Raw genomic sequence first — 24100 nt, forward strand, 5'->3', positions numbered from 1 at the left:
TGGGGTGAGAGATCCTGTGTTTCACTGCTTGTGAGAACACCCTGGGTGGGGGAGACTCCAGGCTCCTCTGAATCTGGTCCACTCCATAACTGTCCTCAGTTCTTCCCCCTTCATCCTTCTCATCTTTGTCCTTGCAGTGTCTCAGTGGGGTTGCTGAGTACCTTAATTTCTCTTCCTTGTGATTTGCCCCCCAATTTCAACTGCTCAAAGTTCACTTCAGTCCAATTTTCCTCCTTTTAGATGGGAACTTGTGATGAAAGCTGCTTCTAGACAGCCATCTCACCCCTCCCCATGTTTTTTTAACATTAATTCCATCTTGGAAGCAATACAGTACAGATAGCTTGAAATATAAATGAAGTGTTTGGGAAAGGTGTAGCTATGACTGCTTAGTATGTTGATGGTTTGAGAAGTTCCATTCTGGTGATTTTAATCTTGAAAATATGCCACATGGGCAATCTGAGACCAAGGTGGATTATAATAAGCATAAAGCTGTAGTAGTAGCATATCCATCTCAGCTTGTGCATGAATTAGCAGCCAGGTTTGACATTATTATTCAAACAATATTGGACTACTTAAAACAAATTGGCAAGGCAAGGAAGCTGGATAGATAGGTACCAAATGAATTAAATGCGCATCAGAAGAGAAATCATCTTGAAGCATGCCTTTCTATGCTGTCATGACATAAATGTAAACCATTTGTACACCAGATTGTTATGTGTGATGGAAAATGGATTATTTTTGACAGTTACAAGTGTTCAGCACAATGGTTAGATAAATATGAAGTGTGGAAACACAGTCCAAAAATTAAACAGCCATCAGAAAAAGCTGATGGTACTTGTTTGGTGGTCTGGCCCTGGTATTATCACTTGAATACAGCTTCCTGAAACCTGGTCAATTACAATGGATGTTTACTGAATCCAACTGGACAATATGGTAAGAATACTTGCCATTAGCAGCTGAGATTGGTTGATAGAGACTGGACAATCCCTTTGCAAGACAAATGCTGTTTGACAAACAATGCTGCTCAAACTACAGAAGCTGGACTTGGAAACTATCATCCACTGTATTCACCAGACCTTGCACCAAGTGACTGGCTTTGGAGCACTTCTTACAAAGAAAAATATTCAATTTTTAGCAAACTATGGAAAACACCTTTTGCAATTTCATTGCCACCTGATCTTCAGGACTCTTTGCTGCTGGCATACATAAACTACCAAAGCTACTATTAAAATAGTAAAACTATTAATGGTTTAGGCACATACTTTGATTAATTGCACTGCTGAAAGGCCAAATGAACCCCATTTTTCACTCTTTCCCTCTTCCCTTCACAGCATGTAGGCCTTGCAGAAGGCCTGAAACATATCCTGGAGAGACAGGGAATTAGCCCAGAGTTACAGCAGATCCTTGTAAAATCACATTCCCATCCTTGGTTCCCTTGGTAACTAACCAATCTCAAACCCTGTAGATCTAACCTTGCACAGTCTAGCTTCTGTAAACTGCCTCACTTTAGAGATTCCACCTATATTACTCTCCAAGCCCCCCTCTACTGAGAAAAGACATAAAAACTCCCTTCCTTTGTTATAGGGCACCAAGAATTTTCAGGTGTGAACCTTTCTTGGTTGGCCAGCCAATAAAGGAACTAACACTAAATTCAAATAGCGTGCTGGCATTTTCTCTATAATTCCACTCGAATTGGGTACAACACTGCCTCTTGCTTGTGATATAATAAACTGAATTTTTGAGTCAAAATTGGACATTTCCAAGTTACTGAGCTAAAAGTATAGTGTGCTTTCAGATGGCTTGATCTTTGCCAATCTAAAACATGAAAAATAGACTCTCATTATAGTTTTAATTTGCTTTAATTCTCCTTTTTGAGGAACTGTTCACTTATATCCTGGCCCATTTTCTATTGGATTGTTGCCCTTTTACTTTGATTTGCAAGAGCTCTTTCTATGCTAAGGAAAATAGCTCTAAGTTTGTGAGATGAATCGTAAATATTTTCGATTCTGTTCATAATGTGATTTTTCTTCTGTTCTTATAAATACTTCTGGGCTTGTGTTTTGTTGGGGTTTTTTTTGGGGGGGGGTCATGTTTATATAGCTCCCTTCTCAACTCCAAAATTATATTTTTAAACTCTTCTGTTTTCTTAATCTGGAATTTATATTGGTGCAAGGTATGAGATCCAGTATTTTTCCCTTAGAAGGTTTTCTAGTTGTTTTAACCTCGCTAAATATTCCATCTTTTCTCTGCTGTTGTAAAATCTTAGTGTTTTAAATTGCATCATTGGATCTGTTTCTGAGCTCTATTAAATTTTATCAATGGCTCCTGTAAAACTACGCTATGAGTTCTTGGTCAGGGAATAGCTCTATTAATTTCTTTATTTTTCAGGTTCTGCATATTGTTTTAATGTTAATTACTATATCAAAGGTATTCAAATGTTTGAAAATAAAATGGATTAGTCAACTATTTAAGAGGAGAAGCAGTGTTATTTTGTTTGGTTTGGTTTTTTGGGTTTTTTTCTTTTTGCCACTTGGTTATTACTTCTGTTCAGTTTCTCTGTTTATTCCTGTCTTTGAATTTGGATTTAACCTTGGTTTTCCATTATTTTATTTTTTGTTTTTGTTTTTGTTTGGCTTTATTGTGAAGCATAGTTTTTTTGTTTGTTTGTTTGTATTTAATGAATGGTCACTTACTAACTTAAGAATGTACTCCTTTTAATTGATTTTTGGCCTTAAATTGTTAAAAATTCATGATATGGCTTTATCAGTATCAAATTCATAACATGAGGGAAGCTTGTCATTTCATAATGGCAATCCACAGATTTAGGAGAGTCATTTTTTTTTTTTTTTTTTTTTGAGACGGAGCCTCAAGCTATCCCCCTGGGTAGAGTGCCATGGCATCACGCTCACAGCAACCTCCAACTCCTGGGCTCAAGTGAGTCTCCTGCCTCAGCCTCCCAAGTAGCTGGGACTACAGGCGCCCGCCACAACACCTGGCCATTTTTTGGTTGCAGCCATCATTGTTGTTTGGCAGGCCCGGGCTGGGGATTCGAACCCGCCACCTTAGGTGTATGTGGCTGGCGCCTTAGCCTCTTGAGCCACAGGCGCCGAGCCGAGAGGCATTTGAGATCAGAACCACTAAGGAGAAGTTAACTTAATGATAAATTATTAGATCTCTGAATAACTGGCCAAGTTAGAGAAGGCAGAATTAAAGATGAGTCTCAATCCCATCTTTATTAACTCCCACCATGAAGATAGTTCTGAATACAGTATTGCTTTTACTGACACCATAATCACGGTAGGAGTCCCTTTATAATTTGTTGTTTTGAATGATTGAACTTAGAATAATATTTTCTAAGGTTTTTAAATGGAAGTATACTATTCTACTTTTCTTACATTTACATTTGTTATGTTTTTAATACATGTGATATCCTAGATTTCTGTTTTGAGAAGGAGTAGGGGTTATGTGAAACAGTTTTTATTATATTAGATCTTTAATTATAATATTACTGGAATCTCACATTCAGCATTTGAAATAGGGAACCTGCTCTTTTAGAAAAAGAGGATTCCTGCCTTCACCCCTACTCATTTCTACCACAGCTATTTAGAGGTAAACATTCTATGATACTGTTACGAACATCTGAAATTATTAGAGGTGAAATATGCCTTAAATATACTAAATTTGATTTACAGCATATCTGATTATGGTGTTAGAAAAAGCAACATTGTATTCCAAACCATCTTCATGGTAGGAATTATTTTTCTTCTTTTACCCTGCTCTACCTCTGATCTTCATCTTATAGGCAACATGAGATACATTGGTGTTACAAAGGTTTGATGTGGAAATACTCAGGAAAGGATTTTAGGACATGGAGAATGACTCAGAGAATAGTGAATTACAGTGTAAATTTGATTAAAAACGGGTTAATGAGGAAGTAGAAATCTATTCAAAACAGAGAATGCATTAGTGTCTAGACAACTGTTTATTCTCATATCTACATAGTCCTCATTTTTTGCTTATTTATCCATTGGTGCCAAATTTTATTTTTTATCTGACCTCATTATGGTAATATATAAGGAAGTATTTCTCAGGAATGTCTGAAATGCTATTTTGCTATTAAAAAGTACTTTTAAAATCGGTATGAAGTTAAATTCATACCAATTTTAACAATTTTTAGATTTTTTTGAATGTCAACATCAGAAGAGACTATTAAATACTTCAACAATAAAATTTATTAAATTTTCTGTCCAGTTTTACTTTTTATAGGCAAACCTATCACTTCTTAAAGTCTTTAATAAAAATTTTTTGGTAATATAAGCTTGGAATATGATGTTTTGGAAGCCAGACCTTAAGGGAAAAAAGTCAACTTTTGAAGATCTATTTAGAGCACTTTCTCCTATCATTCTGCACACTGTGTGTTACAAATGATAAATCCAGCTTTTCCTATTCAGTCATCAGTAAACATGATTCTAAAAAGTAGCTCAAAATCTGCTTCTAGGACTAAAACATTGATAGGGGATACATTTGCAGGATAATTTACATTTATCAAATTTATAAAATTTACATTTTCTTGCCCAGATGGCATCAAATTCCTCTGGAGGCCTTTTCTTTCTTTTCTATTCTCTTTTGTTATTTCAAAATATTATGGGGGTACATTTTTTTTATAGTTTGAGTTAAAAGTTGTAAGTTTGCCCACTGCCCAAATAGCATGCATCATACCCATTAGGTATATATTAACTCCTCCCCTTCTGATCCCTCCCACCTATTTGCTTTTTGTTGAGTTTTACTAACAAATGAGCACAAAGAAGTTGGCTGACTAGTTCCAATTTAATAGTGAATACATGTGGTGTTTGTTTTTCCATTCTTGCAATATTTCACTTAGAAGAATGGTCTCCAGTGTCATCCTGGTTGTTACAAAAAGTATTAGTTCACTTTTTTTTTTTTTTTTTTGGCTAGGACTGGGTTTGAACCCAACACCTCTGGCATACGGGGCTGGCACCCTACCCTACTGAGCCACAGGCACCACCCAGTTCACTATTTTTTTAATGGTTGAGTAGTACTCCATGGTATACATATACCACATTTCAACCAGTTGGGTTGATTCTGTATCTTTGTGATTGTGGATTGTGCTACAATAAACATTCAAGTGCACATGTGTTTTTGATAAAATGACTTTTTTTCCTTTGGGTAAATAACCAACAGTGGGATTGCTGAGACAAATGGTAGGTCTACTTTTAGTTGAGGTATCTCCATGTAACTTTCCATAAAGGTTGTACTAGTTTGCAGTCCCACCAATGGTGTATGTAGTATAAGTGTTCCTTTCTCTGTGTGTCCATAGTAACATCTGTTACTTGGGGATTTTTTCTATCTTATTTATTTTTTATTTCAGATTAATATAAGGGTACATATGATTAGGTTACACTGTTTGCATTAGTTAAAGTCCAAGTTGCAGTTACGCCCTTCACCAAGGAGTGTGCCATATACCCCTACATTGTACCTGTTATGTAATGTAAGAGCTTACCACACCCTCACCACCCTGCACCCTTCCCCCTTCTTGAATTTAAATGTGTTTTTCTTTCATGCTGGCATGTAGTTGTGCATCTACTAGTTTCATATTAATATTGGATACATTGGATAGTTGCTTTTCCATTCTTCTGATACTTTATTTAGGAGGATGTTCTTCAAACCCTTCCAGGTAAATGTAAAAGATGCAAATGCTTCATCTTTCTTTATGGCTAAACAGTATTCCGTAGTATACATATACTACAGTTTATTAATCCAGTCATGGGTTAATGAGCACTTAGGTTGTTTCCACATCTTCATGATTGTGAATTGAATTGCTATAAACATTCAAATGCACATGTCCTATGGTAGAATGCTTTTCCTTCTGGTTGGATACCTAGTAATGGAGTTGGAAGAACAAATGCAAGTTTTCTTTTTAGCTCTTTGAGGATTCTCCACACTTCCTTCCAAAAGGGCTGTATTAGATTTCAGTCCCACCAACAGTGTATAAGTGTTTCCTTCTATCTGCATCTACATCAGCATCTGCAACTTGTGAGCTTTGTGATGTGGGCTATTCTCAGTGACGTTAGGTGATATCTCAAGGTGGTTTTGATTAGCATTTCTCTAATGATTTGGGACAATGAGGATTTATTCATGTTTTTGCTGTCCATTTGTCCTTGTTAATGTCTCTTGCCCACTGATTAGTGGGGTTGCTTGCTCTTTTCTTGTTGATTAGTTTGAGTTCTCTATAGATTCTTGTTATTATCCCCTTGTCATACTTGTAACACATAAGTATCTTCTCCCATTCTAAAAGTAGTCTGCTTCAGTTGTTGTACCTTTAGCTATGCAGAAGCTTTTTAGTTTGATCATGTCTCATTTATTTATTTTTAGTGTTCTGCAATAAAATCTTTATAAAATCTTTTCACAGGCTGAGTTTTTTCCATATTTTCACATAAGTAAAAGCAAAAATGAGGACCATGTAATCCTCTCAATAGATGCAGAAAACGCATTTGACAAAATTCAGCACCCTTTTCTGACAAGAACACTTAAGAAAACAGGCATAGACGGGACATTTCTTGAACTGACTGAAGCCATCTACAACAAACCCACAGCCAATATCATACTGAATGAAGTAAAACTGAAAGCAATTCCACTTAGAATTGGAACCAGACAAGCATGTCCACCATCACCACTGCTATTCAATATAGTGCTGGAAGTCAATGCAATCAGGCAAAAGGATATTAAGAGTATCCAAATGGGGACTCTAGAGGTCAAACTCTTGCTCTTTACTGCTGATACAATCTTATGCTTAGAAAACCCCAGGGACTTAACCATGAGATTCCTGGAAATGATCAAGTAACATACTGGAATATTAAATCAATGTCCACAAATCAGTAGCCTTCATACAAGCCAATGACAGTCAAGTTGAGAATCAAATCAAAGACACGATACCCTTCACAGTAGCTTCAAAGAAAATGAAATACCTTGGGATATACCTAACAAAGGAGGTGAAGGATCTCTACAGAGAGATTTATGAAACCCTGAGAAAGGAAATAGGAGAATATGGTAACAAATGGAAGAACATGCCATGCTCATGGCTGGGAAGCATTGTTAAAATGTCCATGCTACCCAAAGCAATCTACAAATTTAATGCAGTACTCATTAAAGCACCAACATTATACTTTAAAGAACTTGAAAAAATAGTTGATTTCATATGGAACCAGAAAAACCCTGAATAGTCTGAAATAAAATCAAATCTTGGGGCATGATGTTACCAGACTTCAGTGTCTATAGTGATCAAAACAGCATGGTACTGGCACAAAAATAGACACATAGATCTATGGAACAGAACAGAGAACCAAGAGATGAAATCCGCTTCATATCTCCATTGGATCTTTGATAAAACAAACAAAAGCATACACTGGGGAAAAGAATCCCTATTTAATAAATGGTGCTCTGAGAATTTATTAGCCAAATGCAGAAAACCAAAATTACACCTGCACTTCTCACCACTTACAAAAATTGACTCCTACCGAATAAGAGATTTAAATTTAAGACACAAAATGATAAAATTTCTTTAAGAAAATTTGGGGGAAACTCTTGACAGTATCAGTCTGGGAAAAGATTTTATGAAGAAGAAAGATCCCTTTGGCAATTGCAGCAACATCAAAAACAAGTGGGACATGATGAAATTAAATAGCTTGAGCACAGCTAAAGGCACAATAGTTTAGCAAACAGATTGTTCAGAATGGGAGAAGATATTTTTCATGGTACAAAATCTGACAGAGGACTGATAATTAAAATCTACAGAGTACTCAAACTAATCAACAAGAAAAGAGCAACCAATCCCATACATAAGCAGACACAAGACATGAACAGAATCTTCTCTAAAGACAACTTCAGAGAATAGCCAACAAACACATGAAAAAATGCTTATCACCCCTTATCATGAGAGAAATACAAACCAAATACACCCTGATATCACCTAATCTCATTGAGAATAGCCCCCATCACAAAGTCTGAAAGCTACAGATGCCAACATGGATGTGGAGAGAAGGGAATACTCTTACACTGCTGGTAGGATAGCAAACTAATGCAGCCTTTTTGTAAGGAAGTATGGAAAAATCCTCAAAGAGCTAAAAGTAGACCTTCCATTTGATTCCACAATTCCATTACTAAGTATCTACCCAGAAGAAAAAAAAAAATCATTCCACCATAAAGACATTTGCACTACAATGTTTATCGCAGCTCATTTTCCAATTGCTAAGATGTGAAATCAACCCAAATGCTCAACAACCCATGAATGGATTAATGGATTAATAAACTATTACTAGTACCTTCATAATAAAAAAAAAAAAACCCCAAAAGTGTCAAATTTCCAAGATAGAAATGGTCAATCTTAGTACTAAAGGAAATAGAGGACATTTCATACTTAATAACCTAAGAGTAAAGGTGTAGGAAGCAATATTTGTTGAAATTAGTAACACATACTACTTTTTTTTTGCAGTTTTTGGCCAGGGCTGGGTTTGACCCACCACCTCTGGGATATGGGGCTGGCACCCTACTCCTTTGAGCCACAAGTACCACCCCACATACTACTTTTAAATCAATGACTCCTTTTCTATTTAACCTTTACTTATGAGCACATGCACAAACTGACATATATGCAAACATTTCATACTTCCTGAATTCTAAAACATTTATATGCATTATGTACTAAAAAAATAGATTAAAGTTTTAAGACTCTTAAATAAATACAGACAACTCTTTATAACAAGTTTTGCTCTAACAGAGAGTGAAAATCCAGCAGTAGCTTGAAGAGAATGTGGAGTCAAGTAATGATTTAAATTGGGAATCAGCAGAGTACAACTCAACAGGTCAAAGTGAGCCAGTTACTTTTTTTTGGTAAATAAAACTTTATTGGGACACTGTTATGTCCTCATTTATATACTATATTTGCTTTTGTACTACAAAAGCAGAGGTGAATAGGCACAGTAGGGATCATCTTGCCCAAAGTTGAAAATATCTGGTCTTTAACAGAAAAGTTTTGCCAATCCCTGATTTAAATCAGTAATTCCCACAGTGTAAACCCCTGATCAGCATCACCTCGGAATTTGTCAAAGATGCAAATTCTCAGGTCCCACTCAAGAAGTAGTGAAACAAAAAATCAAGGGGTGGGGCCTAGAAATTTGTGTTTCAACAAGCCCTCAAGGACAGGTAGCTCTAAGTAAGAAACACACCTTAGGAACAGTTCTAGTGCAGGTAAATCCTCACTTAAGTTGTCAATAGATTCTTGGAAACAATATAAAACAAAAACAAATTTTTCCATAGGCTAATTGATACAGTAGGTATTAAGTTCCTATATGACGTATTTCTGGTCAGAAAAATATCACCAAATTTCTAAATAAAAACCGTAAATCTTTTTTTTTTTTTTTTTAGTTTTTGGGGATTCACTGAGGGTACAAAAAACCAGGTTACACTGATTGCATTTGTTAAAGTCCCTCTTATAATTGTGTCCTGCCCCCAAAAGGTGTGGCAAACACCATGACCCGCCACGTCCCTTCCTCCTTCCCTCTCTCCACTCACCACTTCCCCCACCCCACACCATGTACTAGGCAATAGAGAACAACCTTGTCTGGTTCCAGTTCTAAGTGGAAAAGCTTTCAGTTTTACTCCATTCAGTAAAGAACCAGGTGTGAGTCTGTCATACTTGGCTTCTATCAGTTTAAGAAATGGGCCAGCTATGCCTATACTCTTCAGTGTTCTAATTAGAAAAAGATACTGGATTTTATTGAATACTCTTTCTGCATCTATTAAGAGAATCAGATGGTCTTTGTTTTTGCTTCTGTTGATACGGTGAATTACATTTGTGGACTCGCATACGTTAAACCAGCCTTGCATCCCTGGGATGAAACCTACTTGATCAGGACGACTTTTTTGATGAGAAACTAAAATCTATTGGCTAGGATTTTTTTTTTGAATATTTTTGCATCTATATTCATTAGTGAATTGGTCTAAAATCCTCCTTTTTAGTGGGTCTTTTCCTTATACCAGAGAGGGTGGGTTCAAACCTGGCCCTGGCCAAAAACTGCAAAAAAAATTGAGGGAAAAGGAATCTTCCCCAACACATTCTACGAAGCAAACATCACCCTAATGTTTGCTCTGGTATATGGGCCCGGTGCCCTACTCCTACTCCCTACTCTTTTGAGCCACAGGCACTGCCCCCCCCCCATTTTTTAGAATAATTTCTGTAGTGTGGGAATAAGCTCTTCTATGAAGGTTTGATAGAATTCTGGTGTGAAGTCATCAAGGACCAGCGCATTTTATTGTTGGGAGACTTTTTATTGTTTCTTTGATCATAGTGCTTGAAATTAGTCTATTCAGGAGATCTATTTCTTCCCAGCTAAGTCTAGGGAAATTCTTTCACATTGTCAAATTTCTGGACATACAGTTTCTTATAGTATTCAGAAATAGTCTCTTATATCTCTGTGGCATCTGTTATTTTCCCTTTATCATTTCTGATTGAGGTTACTAGAGATTTTACTTTTCTATTTCTAGTTAGTCTAACCAAAGGTTTATCTATTTTATTTTTTCAATAACCCAACTCCTTGTTTTGTTAATTTTTTGAATCATTCTTTTGTTTTCAATTTCATTAATCTCTGATTTAACTTTGGATATTTCTTTTCCTCTGATGGTTTTAGGCTTAGAGTGTTCTTCTTTTTCCAATTCCATAAGATGGTTTGTGAGTTTGTTGATGTACTCTTTCTGTTTCTCAGATGGAGGTACCTAAAGCTATAAATTTTCCTCTCAGGACTGCTTTTGCTGTATCCCACAGGCTTTGTTAGCTTGTGTCTTCATTGTTGTTTTTCTCAAGGAAGTTAATGATTTCCTCTTTTATCTCTTCCTGAACCCAACTATCATTTAGCATAAGGTTATTTAATTTCTGTGCCTTTCTTTTGGAGTTGAACGTTTTTGTTGGAATTCCACCTTTTAATGCCTTGTGGTATGAGAACATACAGAATGAAATTTCAATTCTTTTGACTTTTGTTGAGGTTTGATTTATGTCCTAGGATATGATATATTTTGGAGAATGTTCCATGGTCCAATGAGAAGAATGTATAATCTTTAGCTTTGTGATGGAATACTCTATACATGTCTATCAAGCAGAGTTGTTCTAGAGTCACATTTAAGTCCCTTCTATCTTTGTTTAGCTTGTTTGAGGATCTGTTCAGTTCCATAAAAGGAGTGTTAAAGTCCCCTGTTATTTTGGTGTTATGTGATATATTGCTCAGAATAATTAAGGTCTATTTCAAGAATCTGGAAACATTTAAATTGGGTGCATAAGTATTTAGAATTGAAATGTCTTCTTATTGCATCATTCCCTTACCAATATGAAGAGTCCATGTTTGTCTTTTTTGACTTTAGTTGCTTTAAATTAACTTGTGTCTGAAAGTAAGATTGCAACCCTGTTTTTCTTCTGAATTCTATGTGCTTGAAAAATTATCTTCCATTCCTTAACCCTGAGTTTTAATTTGTCCTTCAAGGCTAGGTATGTCTCTTACAGACAGCTAGATGGCTTGCATTTTTTTATCCAATCAGCCAACCTATGCCTCTTCAGTTGGGAATTCGAGGCATTAACATTTATTGAGAGAATTGATAAGTGTGGTGGAGTTCTATTCATCTTATTTTGTGAAAGTCCATTGCTTAGTTTTATCTGTTCCATCATTGTGGAAGCTAGGTTTTGTTCTTTAATTTCTAGGTGTTTAGTTTGCTGGTGGTCCATTACAATGGTCAGTGTGTCGAACAGTTTTCCTGTAGAGCTGGTCTTATGGCAAACTTCATCAAAGTTTGCATATCAGTAAAAGATTTGATTTCTGCATCAATTATAAAGCTTGGCTTTGCAGGATATAGGATTCTGGGCAGAAAACTGTTTTGTTAAAGTAGATTAAAGACAGATGACCATTGTCTTCTGGTTTGAAAAGTTTCATTCGAGAAGTCCACAGTCACCCTGATGGATTTGCCCCTATAGGTCAATTGACGCTTAACTCCTGGCACTTTGCAGAATCTTCTCTTTTGTCTTGACTTTGGGCAGGTTCATCACAATGTGTCTTGGAGAACCTCAATTTGAGTTCAGATTACCTGGGGTCCAATATCCCTCTAAAAGAAGTGTGTCAGAATCTTTGGTGATGTTTGGGAAATTTTCATTTATGATATCCTCTAGTAGGGATTCCACGCCTCTGGGGCAGTCTTTTTCCCCTTCTGAGGTACCCATAACTTGTATGTTTGAATGCTTCACAAAGTGAAGTTACCTCTAGTTTGCCAATCTTCCCATTTGACGTCTGAGCCATCATGTAACAGAAGCTGTCATTCCTGGTGTACCCTATCTAAATTACCTGTGAGCCTGATAAAAATAGTTATTTTAAATCGCTAAGTTTTGGAGTGATTTAATAACAGCAATAGCAACCAGAATACATATTCACAGAAATTATGCAATAGAGGGAAAACTGAGAAAACAAGAGGGGATAAAAATACTGGTAAAGTCCTTGAAAACCAAGGGAATGAGTTCCTCTACACAAGTAGATGGAGAGGACTTAGGACACTGAAGAATTCATTAAGTAAAGGGGAACTTTAATTCAGTTCATTGTAAAGGGGAAAAGGGCAGAGTAAAAGGAATAAGTGGTTGCCTGAAGAACAGGAAACAGAGAGTGGGAGAAGAAGGTATGGAGGTATGTTAGTGAGATAGGCCCAACTCATTAAATAAAGACTTGTTAGACCCAAACCAAGGACTCTGAAAAGAAAACAGGATGCAGTAAATAAACTGGTCAAGACCAGTTAGAACCAAGATGGTGACAAAAAATGACCCTTGCTCACCTTTTTCCTAATTATACCCTGCTTATAATGTATTAGTATGCAAAAAGAAATTCCCACAGCACCAAGAGGGCTTATAATCCCCAAAACAACCCCAAGAGGATACCTTGGTATGAAAAGTAGAGGAACCCCAGGTTCCCAGAAATCTCTGCCCCTCTCCCAGAAAACCTATTAAGAATCCATTCCTTATTTAGCATGTAATCAAAAGAAAGCCATAAATATTTTTTGCCAGCAATGTACAGGTGCTCCTCTGCTTCTGGAGTAGCTTACTTGCTGCCTGTTTAATACCTTTTGCTTTTGTTTCCAAGTTAAGGATTGCACTTGAATTTTTTCCTACATGAAGCCAAGAACCCTCTTTAGCCTTCAGGCCAAATGCCAGTTTTGGTGTTCACTTTCCGGTGTCAATGGTTTTTGTTATAAGCACTGGTAAGCCTTTTCCTTTTTAAACTTTATACATATTTTACCATGTGATCCCACCTTTTCAAAGTAAACAATCTTTTAAAAATAATCCATTCCCTCATTTTTCAAATAAGGAAAAATTAAGACTCAGTATTATGTGCTGGTTCAAAATCACACACCATGGTGACAACAGAGTCAGTCCCTGATCCCAGTTTCCAAACTAGAGTGTTTTCTCACATCACATTGCCTTTTATATTATAAAACTATTACATAATAGCCTATTTCACAATCAGAATTAAACTAACATCATTTAGTAATCAAAAATGATTACCATGTTCCCAAAGACTTATACCAAAAAAGGCAAGCAGAAGAATGTCCTTGAGAAGATCAAAATAAGCATACAAGCAAAGCAAATAGCCCCTTATAGATCATTCCAATCTAATTCACCCCTTAGAGCTATATTGTAAAGGCTTCAAAACAGGCTTCAAATGCATCTGTTTATTCTTTCTCATCCTAACCTGAGTACTCTTAATCATTCTACTCTCAGTTCTATAAGTTATCTAAATAATTTATCTTTTAGAAACAAATATTTCACCATTTTTATTCAGATTTACCAGCACAAGTCCCCAGAAATTACTAGTCTAACCTACTATCACTGAGATAAAACAAACACAAGGATAATGTCCAGAATGAATACTAGTATCCATACAGTGTGATATGAGAGGACACAGATAAAGGCAAGTAGACTGTAGAAAAATGCCAGTTATTAGTATACCTAAAATTCTCATCATTAATCCCAGTGATGGAAAGCTTTGGATAGAAGCCTCTGCTGATCATGCAACTGTCAAATCTAAAGGTCTTTTAAGTCACAGAGAACAAATATTAACAGTTGTTACCTCTCTGTGGGGAAACTATAAGCAATTTTCTTCTACATTTCTAGATTTCATATTAAATAAAATAATAGTACACATTTTTAAAACCTTTTTTTAAGACCTTCTTCCAATTTCTTGGCAATAGTAACAATGATCAACCACCCTATTAGCTTATCCACTCGCATGCCTCTCGCATACTAACTGCTCCTTCATTGTCTCCTTCACTCATCCCTCTTCTTTTACCCTTCTTTTAATCATGGGCAATGACCAAAGCTCAATCTCAAATCCACTACTCTTTTCCCTGAGCACCACAGTGCCAGTCTTAATTTATATTTGTCCCATTGTAGATCCAGTCATATGTCCCACTGTAGGCTGTCTTTTTCACCTGCCTATCCCACTGTCACCTCAAACTCAATATATCCAAAATTTAGGCTTAACTATCTATATCCCCTCAACCACCTACTACTACCATACCTAGTTTTGTCAGTAACTACCATCAATTAAATTCTAATTCTTTCTCTGTCACTAACTAGCTAAGTGACTTTTTAAACCCATTTTTTTAAATTTCTCTGGGTCTCAGATTCTTAATGCACAAAATATATAGACTGGTCCAGATGTTCTGAGATGTCTTGGAGTCTCAACACCTTTGATTTCCTCTGTCACTGAGGAGCAAACCTTTAAAGTCACTTTTCATTATTCTTCTCCTCCCATTCTCCCTTCTTGTTCAATTCAAAAATAAAGTCTTCTAACATCTCCCCAATATGACTTATTTCCACTAAGTCCAAATCCTCATTATTGTATTACCTCTTTTGCTTCTCTTTCCAATTAATACTATACCTAGCACTGCTACAACCTAAATTTTCCTAAAATAATTACTTTAGCTAGCTCTTTTCTATTTAAAGTAGTTTAAGGCTTCTCTATTACCTATGGATAAAAATACATTCTTCTAAACTAATACCAATCCTATTTAAACAATTTCAAAAATCAAAGAGGAAGGAATACTCCCCAAAACATTCTATGAGACCTGTATCACCCTGACACCAAAATCAGACAAAGACATAACAAAAAAAGAAAACCATAGACCAATATCTCTGATGAACATAATGGCAAAAATCCTCAACAAAACACTAGCAAACCAAATTCAACAATACATTAAAAAAATTCATTATGATCAAGTAGGATTAATCCTTGGGATGCAAGGATGATTCAACATACATAAATCAATGTGATACATCGTATCAACAGAATGGAGAACAAAAAGCATATGATCATTTCAACTGATGCTGAAAAAGCACTCAATAAAATCAACATCCCTTCATGATAAAAACTCTCAAAAAAAACTGGGTATAGAAAGAACTTACCTCACATGATAAAAGCCATATATGACAGACTTGGAGCTAGTATCACGTAGAATGGGGAAAAGCTGAAAGCCTTTCCTCTAAGATCTGGAACAAGACAAGGATTCCCACTTTCACTACTGTTATTCAACATAGTACTAGATGTTCTGGAGTAATCAGACAAGAGAAAGAAATCACAGGCATCCAAATTAGAAAGGAAGAAGTCAAATTATCCTTATTTGCAGACAAAATGATTTTACATCAAGAGCATTGGTTCTCAAACTTCCCAATGCCACGACCCGTTAATACAGTTCCTCATGTTGTGGTGACCTCCAACCATAAAATTATTTTTTTTTGCTACTTCATAACTGTAATTTTGTTACTGTATGAATTGTAATGTAAATATCTGATATGCAGGATATGTTTTCTGATGGTCCAACCCACAGGTAGAGAACCGCTGATCTAGACAACCCTAAAGACTCCATCCCAAACTATCAGAACTGATAAATTCAGTAAAGTTGCAGGACACAACTTTAAAATCAACAGCATTTCTATAGGTCAAGAGTAAATAATCTGAAAAAGAAACCAAGAAAGTAATCCCATTTACAATAGCTATAAATAAAATAAAATACCTAGGGATAAACTTAACCAACAGAAAGATCTCTAAAATGAAAACTACAAAACTTGATGAAATAAGCTGAGGAAGACACACAAAAAAGGAAAGCTATTGCATGCTCATGTACTGAATCAGTATTGTTAAAATATCTGTACTACCCAAAGCAAGCTACAGATTCAATGCAATCTCCATCAAAATATCAATGACATTCTTCCCAGATATAGAAAAAATAATCCTAAAATCTATATGGAACCATAAAAGACCCAGAATAGCCAAAGCTATTATAAGCAAAAAGAATAAAATTGGAGGAATCACATCACCTGATGTCAAATTAAATGACTGAGTTGTAGTAGCCAAAGAGCATGGTAATGGCATAAAAACAGACACAGAGACCAAATGAACAGAGTAGAGAATCCAGAAATAAATCCACATATCTAAAGTGAATTTATCTTCGACAAAGGCACCAAGAACATATTGTGGAGAAAGGACAGTCTATTCAATAAATGGTGCTGGGAAAACTGGCTATCCACATGCAGAACAATGAAACTCGACCCTTATCTCTTGTCATACACAAAAATCAAATCAAGTGGTTATAAGAGCTCCAACAACTAGGAAAAAAATAAAATAATCCAATTAAAAAATGGGTGAAGGATCTGAACATTTCTAAATAGGAAAAAAATAAAATAATCCAATATAAAAAATGGGTGAAGGATCTGAACGTTTCTCAAAAGAAGACTATAAATGGCCAACAGATATATGAAAAATGCTCAACATCATTAGTCATCAAAGAAATGCAAATCAAGACTACAATGAAGTATCATCTCACCCCAGTTAAAATGGCTTTTATCAAAAAGACAATAATGAATGCTGGCAAGGAGGTTGAAAAGGGGGAATCCTGTATACTGTTGTTGGGAATATAGATCAGTGCAACCACTATGGAAAATAGTATGGAGGTTTCTCAACAAACTGAAAATAGAACTACCATATGACTCAGCAATCCCACTGCTGGATATATATCCAAAGGATGGATATCTTCACTACCACGTTTACTGCAGCACTATTCACAATAGCCAAGATATGGAATCAACCTAAGTATCTGTCCACAGATGAATGAATGAGGAAATTGTGGTATATATACACAATGGAATATTAAATAATCACCAAAAAATGAAATCCTGCCATTTGTAACAACTACGTGGATGGACCTGCAGAACATTATGTTAAGTTAAATAAGCCAAGCACAGAAAGACAAATCTCACATGTCCTCACTCATATGTGGGAGCTAAATATTTAAACAATTGTTGTCAAGGAGACAGAGTTGAATGATAGTTACTAGAAGCTGGGAAGGGTAGCAGTGAGGGGAGGTAAAGCAGGGATGATTAATCTTGTAAATATATATTTATATAGAAGGAACAATATTTGGTAGCACAACAAAATTACTATAATCAACTATAGGTTAGGATATACTTTAAAATAACCCCAAAAATGGAATTGGGATGTTCCTAACACAAAGAAATGATTAAATGCCTGAAGTAATGGATACCCTATATACCCTGATTTAATTCACATTGTATGCCTGTTATCAAATGTCCCATGTACCCTATAAAGATATATGACTATTATGTACTTATAATTAAAAATTTAAAATTTTTTAAAAGTACATTCTTCTCATCCTAGCATTTAAAGCCATTCATAATCTAATTCCAATCTACATTTTTAACCTGATTTCTTACTTTTCTGTCACACAAACCTTTTTTCCAGTCAGTTGTCTTATGAATTGTTCTCTGATCATGTCATGAATATTTTGCCTTTGTTTACCTCCTATTCAAGTTCCTCTTCCACAAAATCAAATACCGCCCAATTTTGATTCTACCTTCTTTCTGGAGCTTCTTTTGCAGTCCTCAATTCTAAGTGGTCTGTAACTTCCATTGTTTATCTAATCTGCCCAATTATACTGTAAGTTCTCAAGAAGAGGCACCTATTTTAAATATTTTTTATCTCCTGTGGAAATAGCAAAGTAACATTGTAGGCATTAATAAATATTTGTTTGTGACTGACTAAAATTCCTTTTTAATACACAATCAATGTGTATTTATTGAATGCTACCCATGTGTTCTACAATGTGTACAAATTTTTTTTTAATCTTAGAAATGTAATTATGCAAAAATGTTCTAAGACAAAAGAGCTACAAAAATACAAAGAGTAAAAAAGAGAGATGGTAATCATGAGCAAAAGTTAAAACCTTTCCAATCCTAGGTCCAATCTCGTCTGACATAATGATTTTCCTGTTCCACTCCAATGTCAGAAGATGGCCAACACATTTTTTTAGTTGCATTTTTGCCTATGTGATTCAGAAAATGGTTATATATTTTCTCACATTCCCTATTATGGCAAGACAACAAAAGAAATTCTTGTTTGTCCTGATGTGCCATTTATGTCTCGATTAGTGATTCATTTGACACAAGTTTTAGAAGCATGTACAAGTGGTTTAGCTATCACATCTATATTGACAGTTTCCACACAAGCCCTCAACTTGCTTAGGAAGTGCATAAAATGAAAACACATACATGGGAACAGTTACAGCATCTAAAAAGGATTTTCCAAGTGATCTGAAAAAGAAGAAACTTCAGGAATGTGAATTATGTGCCTATCATTCTACAATAAGAGGTTAGTGACAATGCCAAGTACATGCCCTCAAACATAGATGGTCACTGGTTATAGAAAGAAACAGTCTGTTCAATTTGAAAAACCAACAGTTCTTTTAGAATACATAAAGTTTACGAGAAGAGTGAACAGAGCTAATCAGTAATGTGAATGTGGTGGATTTAGAAAGAGGTCCTACAAATGGCAGAAAAAAATATTTCTTCTGCCATGGCTGATGGAATTTGCAATTGTGAACAGCTACATCCTTTACTTATTAGATAAGAAGAAGAGTAGAGAAAAAGTTCTCTACAGGAGAACTTTTCAACTTTCTCTCTTTTCTACTGTTCTTACAGGAGAAATCTTATCACTCAGCTTGTGAGCAATATGTGGAACACAAATTCAAGAAGGAATGGAAGACCCTCATCTTCTGACTCTGAGGAAAGGCTAAATGGGAAGGTGAATTTTATAAGGCAAAATGAAAAAAAAATCAACAAAGGATTGGTTTGCAGAAGAAATGAGAAAAGTGAAAGGAGAGAAACCATCTTCTACTTGGACACCTGCAAGACGAAATATATAAACAAACAAAAACACTTTATTTTATGTAACCTAAAATAGGTAATAAAATCATCAGGTGAGTTCATGTTTATGTTTTTTTCTTTTAAAACTGTAGGATAATTACAAATAATCCACCAACATCTTTCCTGCCCAAAATAAACAAGAACTGGGGAATAGGCAGATGGCAGGAAAATTGGATTGGTTAAAGGACAGACTAAGCATAGCCCATTAATAGAAAGTGGGGAGATCAGGGTGGCACCTGTGGCTCAAAGGAGTAGGGCACCAGCCCCATATGCCGGAGGTGGTGGGTTCAAACCCTGCCCCGGCCAAAAACTGCAAAAAAAAAAAAGAAAGAAAAAGAAAGTGGGGAGATTAGCTTATAAGACTATAGCAGAGAGTACTTTTGCAGGAGCCTGATACAAAAGAATGAATAAATAGGGCATGGATTGATAATAAGAGTATCTTGAAAGCTAGAAAAAGTTAATGATGGAAAATAATAAGCCATGGAAAATTTGGGGACAAGGTAACACTACAATGAGGAGTGTAAGAGTCATATTTCTATTGAGGATAAACAGAAGGAAGAAACACTGGATTCTGAGAGGTTGATAATATTTTCACTATTCAGGCTCAGGAAATAAGTCCTGAGAGGTGGTAAAGGAAGGAAAATAGAGGTATGAGACACAAAAGAAATATGTTGTATGGGTTAATAAGAAGTATATCAAAGAAGTTTAAAGCCTAATTTAAAGGCTACATGATCAGGAGAGAAAAATATTAAGGGGTATAAAAGAACGATTTTCCTTTGTACAAGCTGAGTTTAAGGAGAGTAGCAGAAGACCAGCCCTGGAAAAACCAAGGACTGAGTAGAATGGTAAGATTCATTTTAAAATGAAAGAACTAGACAGGAATTATACAGATACTAAACAGGAGATGAAATACTATTATATGTGTACATACTAAGCCATGATCAGTTGTACCACTTTTGTAGCAATAATTTTACCAGAAAAGTCAACCAAAAACTAAGGCAGAAGTTCCCAAACTGTCTCCAGACAAAAAGCCCTTAGAGTATCAGTAATTTTTTCATGATACCTCCACAGCAAAAAGAAATACTTAAGCAGATTCAAACAACTTAGTAAGTACCAATGTCCTTAACAATTTATAGTTTCCATGGGGCTCTGAACAACTTATCAAATCTTGGAATCAAACTGGACACTATCACATCCTCATTTCCTGTTCCACGTAGATTTTCACATAGTAGTTGCTTTTTAGCAGGGCAACCACTGAAAGTGCAACTTTACAAAGACGTGATATTGTAGAAAAGAATGTAGGTATCTAATGTTGAAATAGTAACTATCCAAACTAATAGTTTAAGCCCAAGGTGCTTTGGGCACTCAGTGCACAGTTTAGGAAACTGGAAGCTAAGAGAAGGGGTCTTTAAAAAGGGGAGAAAAAAGTAATGGGGGAGGAGCAAAAGAAAGTACTTAGCACAATTAACCGCAAGAGGGCAGCACGCAATAGTCGGGAGCAGCAGTACAATGGGGTTCAAGGAGACACAAAGGCTATTAAGATCCCTTCAGCCAGTTCAATACCTAAAAGTCCTTTTTCTCCTTATGCTTAACAGGAAGAAACACGGGTCACTGGAAGATCATCTTATGTGGGGTCATTCTGCCCTTCTCTGAGTCTCCTTTGCGGGCTCACTCGTAATAGTAGCCAAGACCTTTTTATAAGAGCCAAGCAATTTACTACTTTGCATGCATTCTTATTCTATGCTTACAACATCTTTTAAGCAAAGTGAGGCTCAAAGAGATTTTAAATAACACAACTGTTAAGTGCCAAGAACACCAGGCTTCAAACCCAGATCTCATTCCAAAGCCAACGTTCTTTCTGTTTCTGTCTCCAAAGCATCCTGCTTTTGAGCAATTGCCAGATGTAGAGAAAAGATGCCATGTTCCTTTCCCAGACATGAGACACTCAAATCACTAAATGCACTAAAGAAACAAACTATTCCTTAACCAGTCCCCAAAACATAGAATAAACTCCAAATACAGAGCATTCAGTTAGAGCAAAAACAAACATCATGTGCTCAACGACCCAGCCAGTACTGCAGTTTTCCTGTACAGGTGAATAAATGAACCATTAAGGCAAGTGCTAGACACCTCTTGTTTGTAGATCTGTTACACACCAACCAAATGCACATAAAGCAAGTGATTCTCATACTTAAAGAGATGAGGAAAAGCCAGGTGGATGGGGGAGGGGGACCAAAAGCTGATCATTAATCTCCATTCATTGAGTGTTACATCAGAATACAGATTGAGCATCCTTAATCTGAAAGTCTAAAATCCAGAATACTCCCAAATCTAAAACTTTTGAGCATCAACATGATATCACAAGTGGAAAATTCCACACATAAGTACTTACACAAAGTCTGTTTCCTCCACAAGGTTATAAAAATATTATATAAACTTACGTTTGGGCTATATGTGTTAGATGTATATGAAATAAATAAATGGATTTCCTGTTTAGACTTGGGTCCCATCCCCAAGACATCTCATTACATATATGCAAATATTCCACAATTCGAAAAAATCCGAAACACTTCTGGTCCCAACCACTTTGGATAAGGGACACTTACCCTGTATCTGCAGTACCCAACAAACTCACTTGTACAAACCTATTATGAAACCAAAAGCAATCATCATCTCCCTTATTCCCACTTCTAGTTTCCATCTTTACATTTCGCCCTCCGTGACATACTCCATCACTCCTGCCCTTTCATTCAGAGAAAAGGAATTTCTGATGACATTAATAATCACCGGAAAGCAAACTTCGTAAATTCAACTGACACAGCAAGCTTAGGCAGATAAAACCATCCAGGAAGCATTCAATGGGGTAGCAGAAATCCCAGGAAGAACAACAAACGTGTTCTCTCAAAAGGTATCTCTTATTACTTGAAAATATTTCTCCTTGAATGATTAAAAAATTTTGGTTGCTTGAGGAGAAAGTAATGGACAACGTTTTACTTTCGTCTGCAAAGCCACTTTATTTGTAAAATCTATGAGAAATCTTTCTTAACAGGTCCAAGAGCAACAATAAACATCCCTAAATTACTCTCTCAGACCAACATTAAAAGTTCAGCTCTGCCATTTTCAGAGGAGTCAGCAACAATGAGCCCTGTCTCCACACGTTTCCAACCTTCCTGCCCACGCTCTCAGCTCGCTACACCCTCGCCTTTACTGCTGCGATAAAAGACAGCAGCCCGATCGCATACCCACCGTCGCAGGAGGGGGAGGAAGGGCCTCTTTCTCCGCAGAAGACAAACAATTCACATCTTGTTCCCCTTGCCTGCTTCCGAAACCTAAAAAAAGCAGCAGCAGTTACTACCGCAAAAATCCAAGGGAAATAGATGGTCCTTTCTAGGCTGTCTAGAAGTCTAGAAAATGTTAAACAGCGATAAGGGGGCGAGGAAATTATAAGGCACACACAGATGCAAATATCAACAGGACACTCGCTCTAGGTATATAGTCTTAACAAGGGCAATTTTCTAGCTGAAAAGTTTACTGCCACTGGCAGAGCAAAGGCGGGATCAGAAGGTGGAAAGGGTGGAGAGACAACTTCTGCCCCCCGCCCAAAGGGCTGGCAGCGATAAAACCCACCTGCTGCGCGGATCTTGCGACGAGGGTGCGCCCTCAAGCCCGCGGGGGCTGCTCCTACCAGAAGCCTCCGGCGATCCAAGGTCTGCGAAGCACCGGAGCGGGTACCGGTCTGAGTGTCCGCCAGGCTGGGCCCTCTGGAGCCCTCCCGTGCGGGCTGGGCTCCCACTCACATCACTTGGCCGCGGGCACCAGGCCTCTTTCGTCGCAGCGGCAGCCCTCCGCCCCGACGCGCGCCGCAAGCCCGGGGCCAAGGGCCCAGGCGGCGGCTCCAACTCCCGAGCGAACCGGGTACCGGCCCAGCCTGTCAGCGCCGAAGGAGGCCGTTAGCGGCGGCCGCTGCTGCCCCCTTCTGCTTCTCTTCCTCTTTCCTTCCCGCAGCCCACACCACTCCCACTTCGGGTAGCCGAGAAGCCCGTCACAGCCGTCGTCTCCACCCTCTGCCGGGCTGCAACGTCTTCTCAGCGCCGCAGGCAACACTAGTCCGGCGCCGGGTCTGCGTCGGAGTCAGCCTTCCCGAAGGCCTGCGGTCTGGCGGCCTGTAGGCAGAGGACAGGGCCGGGCAGGGGCTGGGGCCAGAGCCGGGCGCGCGGCCCCGTACTGCGCGTGCGCCGCTCGGCGCGCGTCGCGGAGCCGGCGGGGGTGGGCCACGCAGGGCGGCGGCCTCTCGGGAAGCTGTCGGTCTGTCCTTAGCGTGGAGATTCCCCGGGCCGCCCCTGGGCGTGAGTGCGCAAGGAAGCTAAGGTGGCCGCGACTAGCTGAGCACTGGGGCCCCGCAAGGGCTGAGCTTGGACCCTGGGCCGGTACCTCCCCAGATGGACGTTTGCGTGGCCGCTGCCTGCTGAGGAAGCCGCTGGGAATGAGTCAGCCTGGCCGGCGCCCTTTGCGCACAGCCTGGCACCGGAGGAGGCCGGGCTGCCTCCGCACGGAGTCTCCCCTCCCGCACACTGTCGTCTCCCTTCTGCTTTCGCTTCCACATCCCCGGTACTTCAAGCGTATCCTTCCCCAATCCCGGCCGTCAAGCCGAGGGGAAGTGGCGCCAGAGGCCGAGGCAACACGCTGTCACTCCCTGTTGGGTGGTAAATATTCAATACCCAGCGCCTGAGTCCAATCAAGCCCCTAAGCTGAAAAGGGGTGAGCGTGAGATGAAGCGCCCAGCTG

At 37.8% G+C, this 24100-nt stretch overlaps 1 protein-coding gene across 2 annotated transcripts in view; it reads right to left on the reverse strand.

Annotated features, from left to right (window-relative positions):
- JAK2 (Janus kinase 2) overlaps nucleotides 1-23753 on the reverse strand; it is a 131728-nt gene extending 107975 nt beyond the window's left edge. Inside the window, exons 1-2 of one of the 2 annotated variants that reach the window (XM_003782901.3) lie at nucleotides 22943-23753; nucleotides 22562-22644 (exon numbers count right to left, since the gene is read on the reverse strand). The gene's annotated coding sequence lies outside the window, so the exon portion shown is untranslated. The remainder of the gene's footprint in view (nucleotides 1-22561; nucleotides 22645-22942) is intronic. The other variant, XM_023508131.1, reaches the window with a different exon arrangement.
- Nucleotides 23754-24100: the final 347 nt, after the last annotated feature.

This window comes from Otolemur garnettii, unplaced genomic scaffold (assembly GCF_000181295.1).
Source record: "Otolemur garnettii isolate 467f Iridium unplaced genomic scaffold, OtoGar3 scaffold00006, whole genome shotgun sequence".
Classification (NCBI taxonomy): domain Eukaryota; kingdom Metazoa; phylum Chordata; class Mammalia; order Primates; family Galagidae; genus Otolemur; species Otolemur garnettii.